Below are 15,987 nucleotides of genomic sequence, written 5' to 3' on the forward strand. Positions count from 1 at the left end.
ACTCTTAAGTAAAAAGCCATTTCAGAGCCTCATAGAATGTAGGTAGATCCAAAAATATTGGTCTGTCCTTTTTTGTTTTGTTTTTGGCAGCTTCAGGAGGACTTAAGGCATGCTTTGGAAGTAAAGGGGGTTACACACAGTCCACAGGCTGTGATTGTCCTCCTGGGTTCTAATTGAAGCCCCCATTTGGTGCTCTAGCACCTCATTGTAGAAATTCTGATGACCAGACAGAAAGCAATATAGGGTAATTTTATTTAATATAGGTAGACTTACTGATTAATCTGTTAATCAGGTATGATACATATATAGTCTATCCTTAGTTTATAAGAATTTTCATGCTGTTTTGTTATTTAGTGATATTTTGGGGATAGGATATGTTAAAACCTTAATTAACAAAGAATAAACATCTAGTAGACAACATCTTGATATCTCAGTGTGACAGAAACAACTGCATGCCAAGCATTAAGAATGATATCTCTGCTGTACAATTTACCTTTCAGAAAAGGGTAGTCACCAAATGAATCAACTCTTGCGCACAGGAGGGTTTCACATGCCTTATTCAAATGAGGAAGTTGGATAAAGCAGATCATGAGCTCCTGGAGGAAGAAAAGGGTTAAATAATATACATAAGTGAGCAGAACCAGCAAACCAGTTTTGACCTCAAGGTGTTCCTCGGGAGCCATATGAAAAAGAAGAGATAATTAATAATAAATATAATTAGCAATTATGAGTGCAACTAAGCAGATGTTTATCTTCACAGATGGTTCCCACAGAACACCTTGTGGGCCTCACATCATTGATGACTTGGTATGTATGTGTGTTTTAGAGATAACTATCCTAGCCTTTTCCTGCCTGTGTTATTCAGATGTTGCAGCTATTAAATCAGAATGACTAATGGCTTTATGATTTCTGTTTTCAAAACCCCACCAGTTAGAATCCCTATGAATGGGGGGGGGGGGACAGATACCAAGGACTCCTTTTGTAATGGAAGAGTTGGAATCAGGGAAGACAGACTCAGAAAGCGGGAGGAACTGATACTTTTCTCAAGCTTGACACCCTCCAGATGTCAAGTCCCAGAACTCCCAACCTGTCAGTCCTTGCTGAGAATTCTTGATGTCAGTGCATTTGAAGACACCCCAGGAAAGGTGGCATGTTGTATTGTTGTGTCTGTGTTAACAGCCTGTAGTCTTCCAAGTACAATTCAGCTATTATTTATTTATCACATTTTTGGCTGCCCACTCAGAGCAACTCTGGATGGTACACAGATTGAAGACATAAAAAAGTCAAGCACCAATCAAAACCATAAACAAAGAAAAGCAAAACAAAACAAATGGTGGAATAGGAAGACAGTAAACACTATAACAACAAAACCAACAAAAAATGAGCCAACATATATCCCAGCTCAATGCCTGGGGAAAGAATTAGAGCTTTAAGTCTTGTTTAAAGGAGGGATGTTCATATCTTTGGGGGATGGTGTTCCAGAGGACAGGTGCTGTGATACAGAAGGCACATCTCCTGGGTCCCATCACATGTCATTGCTTGGTAGAATAGACCTGAAGCATGTTGACTCTTTCAGATCTTACAGTACAGGCAAACACCACAGGAGAAAGACAGTCCCTCAGATAACAAGTGTCAGACTTGCTTTGCATGCCTGCCATGAAACTACTGCTACACTCATCAGCCAGGGTGAGAGCAAACCCATGTCAGCTTTTGCAGCTTTGCAAACAGAGAGGATTGTTAATCATATTCCTTCACAAGCCATTGGAGCCAAGGATGGGCTGATAAGACACCTGGACTCTAATTAAGTCTAAGGAACTAGGAGGGGGAGATCAGGAGTGAGAATGGGCTTGTTTCTGAGACAGGGAGGAGAGACTATGTCAGAAGGAATGATTTAATCTGAATGCTTTGGCACCAAAATGTTATTAAGAGCTTTGCAACTGTCCTGTGTAATCAGATTTTAATAAATGAATTCTTTAAGCTTTCTAATGGATTGTCTGGAGAATTTCTCAAGTTAAGATCCTGGTACTGGGGCCATCACAACAAGGCCATATGCCATGAAAGACTTTAAAGATGATAACTAGCACCTTGAATTGCACCATTAAGTATACTGGTAACCAGTGCAACTTGTATAGCAGAAGTGTTACATGACCATATTTTAAAGCTTCCAAGTGGTCTTCAGGGAAAGCTCCACATAGACTGCATTGCAGTCAACCAGACAAGAGGTGACTAAGGCACAACTGACTGTGAATAGCTACCTTCCCCCCACCCCTGATCCAAGAAAGGGTGCAACTGGTATACAAAATGTGTTTGTGCAAAGGCCTTCCTGGCCATAGTTGCTACAGATGGCCACTCCTCAAACAGCAGCTGTGACCCCAAGAAGGCCCCTAAATTGTGCACCAGTTCCATCTGGGACAGTGTTATCCCACTTAGAATTAACAATGGAAAATCCCCAGGAACAGGAGATCCATGAATCTAGAGCCACTGTTAGAATTAGTATATTTGCAGAATATACTACTTTCATAGTTTGTTTCCTGCTGAGTTCCCCTGGGAGATAATGGAAGAAGGATGTGGTCAGGGCTTCATGGTAGTAAGACAGCCCCTGCACTAAACTTTGATGATAAGACAGTCTATCCCATCTAATGGAAGCTACACTGCACAGTTCTACCTGCCTCATTCCCTCTTTGTTTTCCATTGGCTTTCATTTAACTCTAGGCAAGTGAAGCATTTTTTTTTTATTTTTTTTTGAGAATGGGAATTCGGAAACAAATGTGCCCAATTTGGAAGTTCTTGAATCATCAAGGTCTATGCCAATCTGAGCCTAAACAGATTCACTCATTCATGAACTTTGGCAACAGGTTTCTCATTTCCCAGATCTCCTTCTCTCCCTCTTTTCCACACTTTCATAAACTTGCAAGGAGGGAGATACAGAAAGTGAGCAGTTTGCAGGCCCAGGATTTCATGTGGCACCTGAACCTGTTGTTGTTGTTGTTGTTTTTGGAGTGGTGGTGGAATGAACTGAAATTCGCTCTGACCATTATTGATGAAAATCCCAACAGTTTTTAAATAGGAAATGCATGAAAACGAAGTGTAAGTCCTAAAATAGCTTTAACACAGTTTAAGAACAAACAAGTTGCTCCAAACTCTCCACAAAAGAACAAAGGAGATAAAAGGGCAATGCAGATCTCATGGATATACCTGACATAGTTTGTCATATTTGTCTCCTTGCACCACTTGCTGTAGCCCTCAGTCCTCCCCTGACATTTTAACCTGCTGAACTAGAACCTGGGTGGTCAGGTTCTCTCTCTGTGTGTCTAAAACTCTTCATTTAGAGATAAAGCAAAACATCTAGAATTAATCATGATAAGAGCTACTTGAATATTTAAAACTGTAATGTATGTCTAAAATATTAGATACATTTTAATATCATTCCTAAAACTCTAAGCAATCAGGAAAATCGTTTTTTCCACCATTTGGTAGATGGGCCAAGAACCTAAAATAAGAGCAAGTCTCCTAGAAAAGTCTCCCTGTTCCTGATCTAATAGATCAGGATTCTTTCTGAGGCTTTGGGCAATAATCCTGAATAAAATGGGATATTTGCTACTGTAAACTGTAAGGTCTTTTTAAAAAACATTCCGTACATTACCTGACTAAATCTTTAATATACCTATTCTTGTTCTGATAGTTTTGAAAAAAAAGAGATGGTACTTTACAATGAAGAAATGATTATAGTAGAGCACAAAAGATGATGGGATTCTTTTTATATCTCTGTTAATTAGATGCTCATATTCAAAATTACTAAATATAGACCAATTAGGCAAAACCTGTTTTCATTAAAGTAATTACACTGGTACCAGATGTTTTGATAAGTGAGGTCTGTGAGTCACTTTCGTTTGGTTGGCTAATGCAAACCTCCATCTTCTTTATGAAGAGAATATAATTTTGAGAATCACCAATCATCCATTAGATTGGATATTTGTCAATGTACTGGTTAGCTTACATAGTTTGCTTGGTACTAATCTGTCTTCTCCCTTTTTGCAATGCTGAGAATTGGATCTATGGAATTCCATGCCACAGTGTTAACTCCTCAAGTAGTTTGTAATGTGGAGGACCCATCACACTGATTAACTTGCTGCTAATGCCTTCTATGTTTTGTTTATTTTGTTCTTTAAAGTGTCTATTCCCTAACCTTCAGACTTAATTCATATTTATAGAATAAAAAATGAAAGTGTCCCGAGGACTGACATCAGCACAGAAGGCAGTATTTCTAAATGATCAAAATTAAAAATATGAATGAAGGAAATATTCACAAAATGGATTTTATTATAATAATTTGGAATAGTTTATAGGGTGACTGTCCTATCTCGGATTGAAGAACCACGCTGAGACAGTTGGTTAAGTCTCTAGTGTTTATTGTTCAACTCGACTAGATCAAAAATCCTGCTAAACTGAAAGGCCGAAGCAAAACCCTCACAGGTAATACCCAGAAATCTATGGCAGTTCTGCTCTTAGTTTCTTTGAAGGAAGATTCAAAGCTTCTAAACTATGCAAACCTGGAAGTGAATTGAGGGCCTCTGTCACTGACCAAATGATTAAACATGCCTCTATGCCTAAAAACATGGTCCATAACATGCTGCGCTGTTGCTTGTGCAGATGGGAGGCCTTTGCAAGGAATAAAATGTACCATTTTAGTGAAAAGGTCTACCACCACTAATATAGAAGTAAATCCCTGGGCCAGTGGTAAATCAGTAATGAAATCCGTGGAGACCATGTCCCAAGGGTAGGGGTGTATGGGAAGGGGCTGCAAGAGCCCTGCAGGCTTCCCTGGAATAGGTTTAGCTCATCTACAGGTATGACAAGAAGCAACATAACTTTTTATGTCTGCAGTCATTTTAGGCCACCAGTAGTCTCTTAGAGCTCTATGGAGTGTTTTAAAAATGCCTCCATGCCCAGCCATTTGATGGTCATGGCAGAGTTTCAGTACTTCTTCCCTCAGTGATAGGGGAATGTATAACCGCCCACTATGCCAGAGAGTTCCTGCTTCCACAGTGAATGGGGAAGCAGTGCCTTGTGGGTCCCCCTGGAGGTCATCCATCCTGACCCTGACATATGGGTCCTGCTGCTGCTGAGCCTTGACCCTTGCAAAGATGTCCTCTGCCAGACTGCCTGATACTAAGATCTCTGTCTGGTTCCCCCCAGGTGACTGATCAAAGTTGTGAGGTTGTAATATTGTAGCCTGGGCCTCTTGGTGTGCAGCTGGAATTGCCTGAGTGGTGCGGGACAAGGCATATGCCAAATAGTTCTGAGCTCTGGGTAAATAAGAGATAACATAATTGAAATGGGAGAAAAACTGGCTCCATCTGATTTGACATGGGGTGAGTGAACTGGTGTTTTATAGAAGCAGTAAATTCTTGTGACCTGTGCAAACTTTCACTGGAAAGGTCGCACCTTCTAGCCAATGCCTCCAGTCTTGGAATGCTGCTTTAATTGCAGCAACTCCTTGTTAAAAACATCATAGTTTCTCTCTGCCAGTGAAAGAGTGCAAGAGAAAAAGGCACAAGGAAGCATACTCTTCCCTTCTTTATCAGTACTTTGCAATAAGATAGCAGCAATTGCACATTCTGATGCATCTGAATGAATTATGAATTGTTTTGTGGTATTTGGATGTTTAAAAGGGGTTGGGATGCAAAGAGTTGCTTAAGTTCTTGGAAGGCTGCTTGCTCCTTTCTCCCCTGAAGGAATTTGGTTCCTTTCTTCAAAAGTTGTGTGAGGGGCTTGGCCTTCTCAGCAAACTTATGTATAAATTTTAAATAAAAATTGGCAAACCCCAGAAATCTCTGTACCTCTTTCACATTGTGGGGAGGGTTCCAAGAGAGAATTGCCTGGACCTTTGAAGGGTCCATAGATATGCCTTCTGTTGATATTCTATAGCCCAGAAAATGTAATTGAGTTAAATTGAATGCACACTTCTCTAGCTTGGCAAACAGCTTGTTCTCTCTCAGTCTTTGTAAGACATTACGTATGTGTGTTACATGAGTTGTAGCATCCTCAGAGAACATTAATAAGTCATAAATTATCAGATACTTATCTAGTAGATCAGAGAAAATTTGATTCATAAATCGGGATAATATGGTTCCAGAATTAGCTAAGCCAAAGGGGAGAACAAGATATTAAAATTTTCCATACCTGGTATTGAAGGCTGTCAGATATTCATGCCCTTCTTTCACCCAGATTAGATTGTATGCATTCCTGAGGTCCAACTTTGTAAAAATGCATGCATTCTGTAAGCAACTGAGCAGGTCAGTTATTAGAGGCAGCAGATAGGGTTCCCTAATTGTGATTTTGTTGAGTGCACTGTAATCATGGACTACTCGCATGGGTGCTTCCTTTCCTTCCTTCTGTGCTGAAGGTGCCAACAGGTCAGGCTTCTTCAGTACAAAGAATGTAGGGGCAGATGCTGGGGATGTAGATGGCTGGATGAAACCCTTTTTGAGGTTTGTATCCAAATATTCTTTCAGAGTAGCTAGTTCCTTGGGCAACATGGGATATTGTTTTTCTTTTGCTGGAATTTTCACTCCTGGTTTCAGCTCAATAGTGCAATCACAATCCCTATTGGGGGGGGGGGAGCGTTGTAGCCTCTTGTTTGCTGAAAACATCTGAGAAATCTGCATATTTGGCTGGCAGTTGCACACACACACACACACCGCTTCAATGACTGTCCTCATTGCTGGAGAGAGAGAGATGATTTGTAGCTTATGATGTCAGCAGTCATTTGCTGGGAATGAGATTTCTCTCATTGTCCAGTCCAACAGTGGGTTGTGAAGTTTCAGCCAAGGCATGCCCAGGATTATAGGTACTTGGAGTGATGCTGTGACACAAAGTTGAATCCACTTAGTATGATCTCTGGTCGTTAGTTGCACTGGTTCTGTGGATCTTAGAATTGGACCAGCCTTGAGGGGCTGGCCATTGATGGTCTTGACTTCTATGGGACATGGCAATTCCATGGTTGGGATATTCAGGTTCTTTACTGTCTGTACATCTATGAAGTTAGAGGTTGCACTGGAATCAATGAGAGCCTCTAACTTAACTTTGTGCTCTGGGTTTATGTGAACTGTGACTGGTAAGTAGAAAAAGGTCTGTTTGGAATCTCTGGAATGAGCTCTTCTTAACTGAGTGATGGTCTCCCTGCTGAGCTCTGTGGAGGAAGACCAACGGAGTTCCCCTGGTTGGAAGTAGAGGTGGGGGTCGGTCTCAGTTCTGCTGCTTGCCCTGGTGCTCTTGCTTGATTTGCTTGGCTTCTCATTGGGCAAGCTCTCATCATATGCCTGGGGGCTCCACAGTAAAAAACAGAGGGTTCTCTCCCACCTTCTCTGTCTCTCAGCTTCAGAAGTAAGCCTCTTTGACTCTCCTATCTGCATCTGCTCCTCTGCTCCTGGGTAAGCAGATGCTGCAGGGAGAGCTGGAAATCCTGGAAGCGTTGCTCTGAAATCTCTGCCTCTCTCAGGTCAGAGCTGTCATAATTCTTCAAGTCTGGTGTCTATGACCACAGACAGCTGATATAAACCTTCTAAGGTGGCTGGAGTGCCTTGGCACACCAGGTCACTCTTAATTTCCTCATCCAGCCCCTGTTTAAATTGATCTTTCAAAGGACCCTCGTTCCAGTCCTGATCCCCTGCTAACAGTTTGAAATTGGCAATATAATTCTCCATTCTCTTGTTGCCTTGCCTGAGTTTCCAAATTTTCTGGCTGGTGGTCACTTCTATGATCAGGTCATCAAAGTGTGCTCAGAACCTTCCCAAAAAATTCTGGTAATCATTGAGAATCAGGTTGTTGTTTTCCACCATTGGAATGGCCCACTTCGCTGCTGGTCCTTTCAGCAGGCTTAAAATAAAAGTCACTCTGATTCAGTCTATTGGGAACTCTGCCAGCCTGCTGTTGAAAAATGTAGTGCATTGTGTGAGGAAGGTTCTTAGCTGTCTGGCTTCTCCCCCAAACTTCTCCAGCAAGCTGCCCTGTGATCATAAAACTACTGGCAGAGCTGCTGCTGCTGGCACCAGTTGGGGTACGACTGGTGCTGGTTGTTGTAACTGTTGAAGCATAGCTGTCTGCAAAGTGTTGACCTGATGATCTACTTGCTGTTGGTGCTGTTGCAAGGCTGCTGCTAATTGTTGTATAGCATGTCATAGTTCTTGAGTTCCTGAAGACATTCTGCCAAAAAAATTTCTTCCTCCCTTTTTCAATGGGAGTAGGAGTTTAGCAGGATTGATGTCCTATACTGGATCGAAGAACCATGCTGAAATGGTTGGTTAAGTCTCTAGTGTTTATTGTTCAACTCGACTAGACAGAAAATCCTTCTAAACTGAAAGGGCGAGAAAAAACCCTCACAAATAAAATGCAGAAATCTAGGGTGGTTCTGCTCTTAGTTTCTTTGAAGGAAGATTCAAAGCTTCTAAACTACACATGCATTTTTCCCCATGGTTAGGGGCCCCTTCCTGTTCACCATCAGTACTCATGACAGTGACTGAGCAATAGTAAGCAGCTTCTTGTCTGTTCTTTATGGGCATTATTCATCAGGTTACTTATATGCTATGTATAATTAGAATACATTTTCATTAGGATCTTGCAAGAGAGGAAGATGGGGAGATAACAAACTTGAGCAACCACAGCCATTTGGCTCTGATGATTGTTGTCTGTCTTCTTTTCTGCCAGGCACCAGAGAAAACAGACATAGCTTTTTGCCTGCTTCTTTGTAAACAAATTATGCATTTTAAATCATTTGTCTTGTCACTGCAACTCTAGTGTCCCAAAGAAACAGGAAGGAAACCTAAGAATCTCATTGAGGAAGGATAGGCAGGCAGGCAGTCTAGGCTATATTTCTCATAGACAGCAACCAAACACATATACATATACATATACATATACATATACATATACATATACATATACATATACATATACATATACATATACATATACATGTTGTTTATTCATTCAGTTGCTTCTGACTCTTCATGACTTCATGGACCAGCCCATGCCAGAGCTTTCTGTCGGTCATCAACACCCCCAGCTCCCGCAGGGATGAGTCCATCATCTCTAGAATATCATCTATCCATCTTGCCCTTGGTCGGCCCCTCTTCCTTTTACCTTCCACTCTCCCTAGCATCAGCATCTTCTCCAGGGTGTCCTGTCTCCTTATTATGTGGCCAAAGTATTTCGGTTTTGCCTTTCATATCATCCCCTCAAGTGAGCAGTCTGGCTTTCTTTCCTGGAGGATGGACTGGTTTGATCTTCTTGCAGTCCAAGGCACTCTCAGAATGTTCCTCCAACATCACACTTCAAAAACATCTATTTTCCTTCTCTCAGCCTTCCTTATGGTCCAGCTCTCGCAGCCATATATCACTATGGGGAATACCATTGCTTTAACTATGCGGACCTTTGTTGTCAGTGTGATGTCTCTGCTCTTAACTATTTTATCAAGATTGGTCATTGATCTTCTCCCAAGGATTAAGTGTCTTCTGATTTCCTGACTGCAGTCAGCATCTGCAGTAATCTTCGCACCTAGAAATACAAAGTCTTTCACTGCTTCTACATTTTCTCTCTCTATTTGCCAGTTATCAATCAAGCTGGTTGCCATAATCTTGGGTTTTTTGAGGTTTAGCTGCAAGCCAGCTTTTGCACTGTCTTCTTTCACCTTCATCATAAGGCTCCTCAGTTCCTCTTCACCTTCAGCCATCAAAGTGGTATTATCTGCATATCTGAGATTGTTAATGTTTCCTCCAGCGATTTTAACTCCAGCCTTGGATTCCTGAAGCCCAGCATGTCACATGATGTGTTCTGCATACAAGTTGAATAGGTAGGGTGAGAGTATACAACCCTGCCATACCCCTTTCCCAATCTTAAACCAGTCCATTGTTCCGTGGTCTGTTCTTACTGTTGCTACTTGGTCGTTATACAGATTCCTCAGGAGGCAGAAAAGATGACTTGGTATCCCCACACTGCTAAGAACTTGCCACAGTTTGTTATGGTCCACACAGTCAAAGGCTTTAGAATAGTCAATAAAACAGAAATAGATGTTTTTCTGAAACTCCCTGGCTTTTTCCATTATCTGGTGGATATTGGCAATTTGGTCCCTAGTTCCTCTGCGTTTTCTAAACCCAGCTTGTTCATCTGGCAATTCTCATTCCATGAATTGCTGAAGTCTACCTTGCAGGATCTTGAGCATTACCTTACTGGCATGTGAAATGAGTGCCACTGTTCGATAGTTTGAGCATTCTTTAGTGTTTCCCTTTTTTGGTATGGGGATATAAGTTGATTTTTTCCAATCTGATGGCCATTCTTGTGTTTTCCAAATTTGCTGGCATATAGCATGCATTACCTTGACAGCATCATCTCGCAAGATTTTGAACAATTCAGGTGGGATACTGACTTCTCCGGCTGCCTTGTTATTAGCAATGCTTCTTAAGGCCCATTCAACCTCACTCTTCAGGATGTCTGGCTCTAGCTCACTGACCACACTGTCAAAGCTATCCCGCATATTGTTATCCTTCCTATACAGTCTTCTGTATATTCTTGCCACATTTTCTTGATCTCTTCTTCTTCTGTTAGGTCCTTGCCATCTTTGTTTTTGATCATACCCATTTTTGCCTGGAATTTACCTCCAATGTTTCTAATTTTCTGGAAGAGGTCTCTTGTCCTTCCTATTCTATCGTCTTCTTCCACTTCCATGCATTGCTTGTTTAAAAATAATTCCTTATCTCTTCTGGCTAACCTCTGGAATTTTGCATTTAATTGGGCATATCTCCCCCTATCACTGTTGCCTTTTGCTTTCCTTCTTTCTTGGGCTACTTCTAGTGTCTCAGCAGACAGCCATTTTGCCTTCTTGGTTTTCTCTTGCTTTGGGATGTATTTTGTTGCTGCCTCCTGAACAATGTTGCGAACTTCTGTCCAGAGTTCTTCCGGGACCCTCTCTACTAAGTCCAGTCCCTTAAATCTATTCTTCACCTCCACTGCATATTCCTTAGGAATATTAGTGAGCTCATATTTAGCTGATCTGTGGGTCTTCCCTAATCTCTTTAGTCTGATCCTAAATTGTGCAATAAGAAGTTCATGATCTGAATTACAGTCAGCTCCAGGTCTTGTTTTTACCGACTGTATAGATGTCCGCCACCTTTGGCTACAAAGGATGTAGTCAATCTGATTTTGGTGTTGTCCATCTGGTGAAGTCCATGTATAAAGCTGTCTCTTAGGTTGTTGGAAGAGAGTGTTTGTTATGCAGAGTGAGTTGTCTTGGCAAAATTCTATCAGCCTATGTCCTTCTTCATTTTGTTCTCCCAGGCCATGCTTACCTGTAATTCCAGGTGTCATTTGACTGCCCACCTTAGCATTCCAGTCTCCTGTGATGAAAATAACATCTCTTTTAGGCATGCTGTCCAGTAGGTGCTGCAGATCCTCATAGAACTGCTCTACTTCAGCTTCTTCAGCATCTGTGGTTGGGGCGTATGTTTGGATCACTGTGATGTTAGATGGCTTGCCCTGAATTCAAATTGACATCATTCTATCATTTTTGGATTGTATCCAAGCACTGCTTTAGCCGCTTTACTATTAATTATGAAGGCTACTCCATTTCTTCTGTGGTCCTCTTTCCACAGTAGTAGATCTGGTGGTCATTTGATGTGAAGTGGCCCATTCCAGTCCATTTCAGTTCACTGACGCCCAAAATGTCTATCTTGAATCTTGACATCTCACCAATAACCACATCCAATTTGCCCTGGCTCATAGATCTTACATTCCAGGTTCCAATGGTGTGTTGATCCTTAGAACATCAGATTCGCCGTTCACCACCAGCACCATCGGCCGCTAGCCATCCTTTCGGCTTTGAGCTAGCTGCGTCATCACGTCTGGGGCTAGTTGAACTCATCCTCTGTTCCTCCTCAGTAGCATTTTGACCATCTTCCAACCTGGGAGTCTCATCTTCCGATGATATACCAACATAACTCTGGTTGTACTGATCCATTTAGTTTTCACGGCAAGAATACTGGGGTGGGTTGCCATTACTTTCCCCAGGGATCGCATTTAGTCTGACCTCTCTGTCATGACCTTCCTGTCTTGGCTGGCCCTTCATGGTTTAGCTCATGGCATCATTGAGGTGCTCAAGTTCCAGCACCACGACAAGGTAACGATCCTTTGCTGACGATACATATACATATACATATACATATACATATACATATACATATACATATACATATACATATACATATACATATACATATACATATACATATACATATACATATACATATACATATACATATACATATACATGAAATGCTGCATTATCTATTCAACTATCTGGTTTGAAACCAGTGCATTTGTTTTCTCCCATTATTTTTCTAAGGATGAAATTTCACATTTTTCATGTTTATGGAAACCATGAGGTTATATGGAACTCTGCCATCTAATTTGTTTTTGAGAAATCAGTTGACTGCTTGCTGGCTTTTCTTTTTCTGTAAAGGCTATGGCTAGCATTTAAACCTCTTATTACAAACAATGGACTACATTTCTTCTAATACTTTAAAAACCGAGGCAAGGGTTGCCTGGATAAGGTGATTATATTCAGTCAAAGGCAAGTAATGTCAATCATGCTGATGGCTTTACCCAAGTGTAGGGGAAAACCCTGTTCACTTCCAAAACATTTGCATTGGCAGTGGGGAATCCAGTAGTAAAGCCCAAAAGGTTTGGGAAGATTACTGTTAGACCCAATGGAAGAAAGTTGAGCATGCCTCACTCCTGAACATAATCAAAATGTTTGTTTTCTTGAAGTAGCCAGCAAGATAACATCCAATATACCTATCTAGTAATTTCTCTTTTCTTTCCATTCTGTTTATGATGCTGGCAGTCAGGGAAACATAAATTTCATGTAACTGGCTTAATGGTAGAAATTCCTGGGAGATAGGGAAGGAATCTGTCTCCTAATATAGTCAGTGCTCATTGACCCTAACATCAATAAATGACCCACAAGAGTGTGAACCAGATGGTATTTTATTTTTTATAACTCCATTACTGGTGCCTGGAGCTCCACAACACTCAAGTCCCAAAAGGCCTTCTGGAACAGCCAAGTTTTTACAAGATTCCAGAAACTTGTAAAAACTTATGGACCTTGCTTAGAGTTTTCATATCATGCTTGACAAACAGTGCAGCTCTTCCATTCAGGTGCAAGTCAAGTTCCAGCTAGCCAGAGTTCATTTAGCCTGAATGGACATGTAGATACTAAGTCTCTCAAGGTCTTATAGCATTGCAGTGCTTATGCTTCCAGATGGTACAAAATAAGCCAACTTCAGGAGTGTAAAGAACTGACTATATAGTGTATTCTGAATTGGTGACCAGAAGATCAGGCAGTAGAATACCCAGAAGGGAAGGGACCTTTATTTCACCATAACCATAACCTTAGCCCTTTATTTTAGTTTACAATAACTTAATTAATATTCTAACTTCTTCAATTATTTATTCAAATCTCTCCTTAAAACAAACAAATGAACAAACAATCTGGAATAGTTCTTTGTTCTGGAACTGTCCTAAAATGAAATAACAAATGTAAATGCTTCAGGGAAGAGAATTGATTTTTTAATGCATGGTGTTGGTTGATTTTAATCAAAAATTAAGAGGTATAATTATTTTAACAACTTGACATGGAAGGGGGAGACTTAAAGTAGAAGCAAAGCTGAGAGTTTTGCCTAATTCTACTCATTGTTTGCATGCACCACAGTGTGATTTTGAGGTTCTGTAAGATTTCTCTACCTGTCTGCCATTATAAGGGTAACAGTCCTAAATCAAACTGGAACACAGCATGTTTACGTATATTTTTTCTTTCAAAAGTAATTAAAGATCATAGCAACAGTAGGATGAGAATGATACTTTTCATTTCTTAATTAAAAGGAAAAAAAATGTACACTGCTGAGTAAAAAGGACTTCAGAACATTCAAACAAGGTAGAAGAACAAAGATGGGAAACTGAAAAAAACTAATTGCTAAATTAAGACAAGATCAAGCAGCCTGCCTAGCACCATCCAATAAACTAATAAAAGAATGGCATGAAAATCAGATGTGAGTATGAAATCAATGTAAAATGTAAACATTAAGAAATAATATTTAAAAACTGCAGGTTTTTCAGGTCCATTCTTGTAATGAGTTAGCAGTGAGTAACTTGTTCTGATTAGAGATTTGTTTGTTTATTTATTTGTATCCTTGGCTCCAAAGCATAATTCATTCATTCATTGTATATTCTACTTTATACAAGCTCAAGGTAGTTTACAAATCAACAAGAAAATGTTTATAGTAAATGTACACAGTAACTTCATAAAGTTAAAAATTACCAATTACTAATTAAATGACAGTAATACAAAGGTAGTTATTATAATAGTAATAATGAAAAGAAAATAATAAAAATGATACAAAAATCAAGCATAAACAAATGAAAACAATTTTAAATACATTCATAGTTAAATAAAAATAGTGATAAAACTATTCACCCCTACTCTTAAGTTGCTTGTGGAACATTAAATGGGATAGAGCAAGCCTAAATTCAATATATATATAAAGTGATTTCTAACTGTAATTCTTTATATCATTTATTTAACACTTTGTTGCTTTGCTTATCCATTGTGAAGAAAGCTTCAGATATCACTAGTGAAAGAGTTCCACCTTCAGCTCACAATATAAAAAAGATGATACATAAGGAATAAATATGGAGAAAGAATTGGGGGGAGGGGACCTAGCAAGTGTTTCATTTAAAGTGAAAATTATTATTTTGATGTTTTTATCATGATGAAAAGAGTTCAAGTAGCTAATCAAGTGATGGGACTGCTTATGGGAAACTTTATGAAGAATTTGCTAGAGTACTCATGCAAGTTGACATATGCCTACTTTTCATTTCTGATTACAGGTGAGATGTTGGAAAGTCTAGATAATGATAATAAGTGTAGGAAAGTGTGGAAGATGCACTGTGTTATGACAGAAATAATATTGGCTTGGATCTGGGCTGCCAAAATCTGAAATACCAATAGATGGCTGCAGAGAGTTATAATTTTCAGTATTGTTTGCTGCCATCTAGTGGACCTCTGTGTTTCTGCAGCCCAAATTTGGTAACTACTGTTGGGGCAGAGTTCAGATCTTCACCCAGCCATAAAGTTCATTAATACTCATATTCCTCTCTTAGCCTAAACTACATTAAAGAATTGCTGTAACATTATGTATGCCCTTTTGTTTCCCAGACTGGGGGCCACACTAGGCCTTTTAATGATAGCTTGGTTATCACATTCCAGAAAATAGGGAGGTACATGCAAAAGCTCAGTCTAATTTAATTTAATTAATTTAAATTGTATATACTTTACTAAATACACTTAAAATGATTAGTTCTCCAATTCCTTCCACAAATACCTTAAGCAAATTGATGCTTTATTATATACTGGTATTCTATTTTCTTAAGATATTCTTGATGTTCCTTTTGAGTGCCTTTGCATTTTGAATGGTAAGATATAAATAATTTCAATAAATAAATCAGATACATATAGTCTTTTATCAAGCCAAGGACTGTGCTTGGCTTCTGAGTGGTGTATCAGGAACTTTCATTTAATTTACTTTAAATAAATGTATATATTTAAAACTAAAATTAATTAGACTTCTGTCACATTATATATATGTCAGAACCAAGCCTGCCTCTGACTTGAAAAGTGAAACTCTTTCTGAGTCAGAGGAGGAATTGGAAACTTCCCGGGCAGAAACCGGGAAAACGAAACTCCAGGATGAGTCAGCAGCACGGGAAGAACCCAAGGAGCTGATTGGCCAGGATTTAGAGGAGGAATGAATAATCCAATCAGTGTGCACCAATGATGAGTTGAAAAACACATGCAGGAGAAAGCAGCCTGATTGGCTACAGAAGGGTCCAAGTGCACCAAAGATTGGAATCAAGAGCGAGCTGCCAGAGACAACTGAT

Source organism: Candoia aspera, chromosome 1, assembly GCF_035149785.1.
Source record: "Candoia aspera isolate rCanAsp1 chromosome 1, rCanAsp1.hap2, whole genome shotgun sequence".
In the NCBI taxonomy this organism is placed as follows: domain Eukaryota; kingdom Metazoa; phylum Chordata; class Lepidosauria; order Squamata; family Boidae; genus Candoia; species Candoia aspera.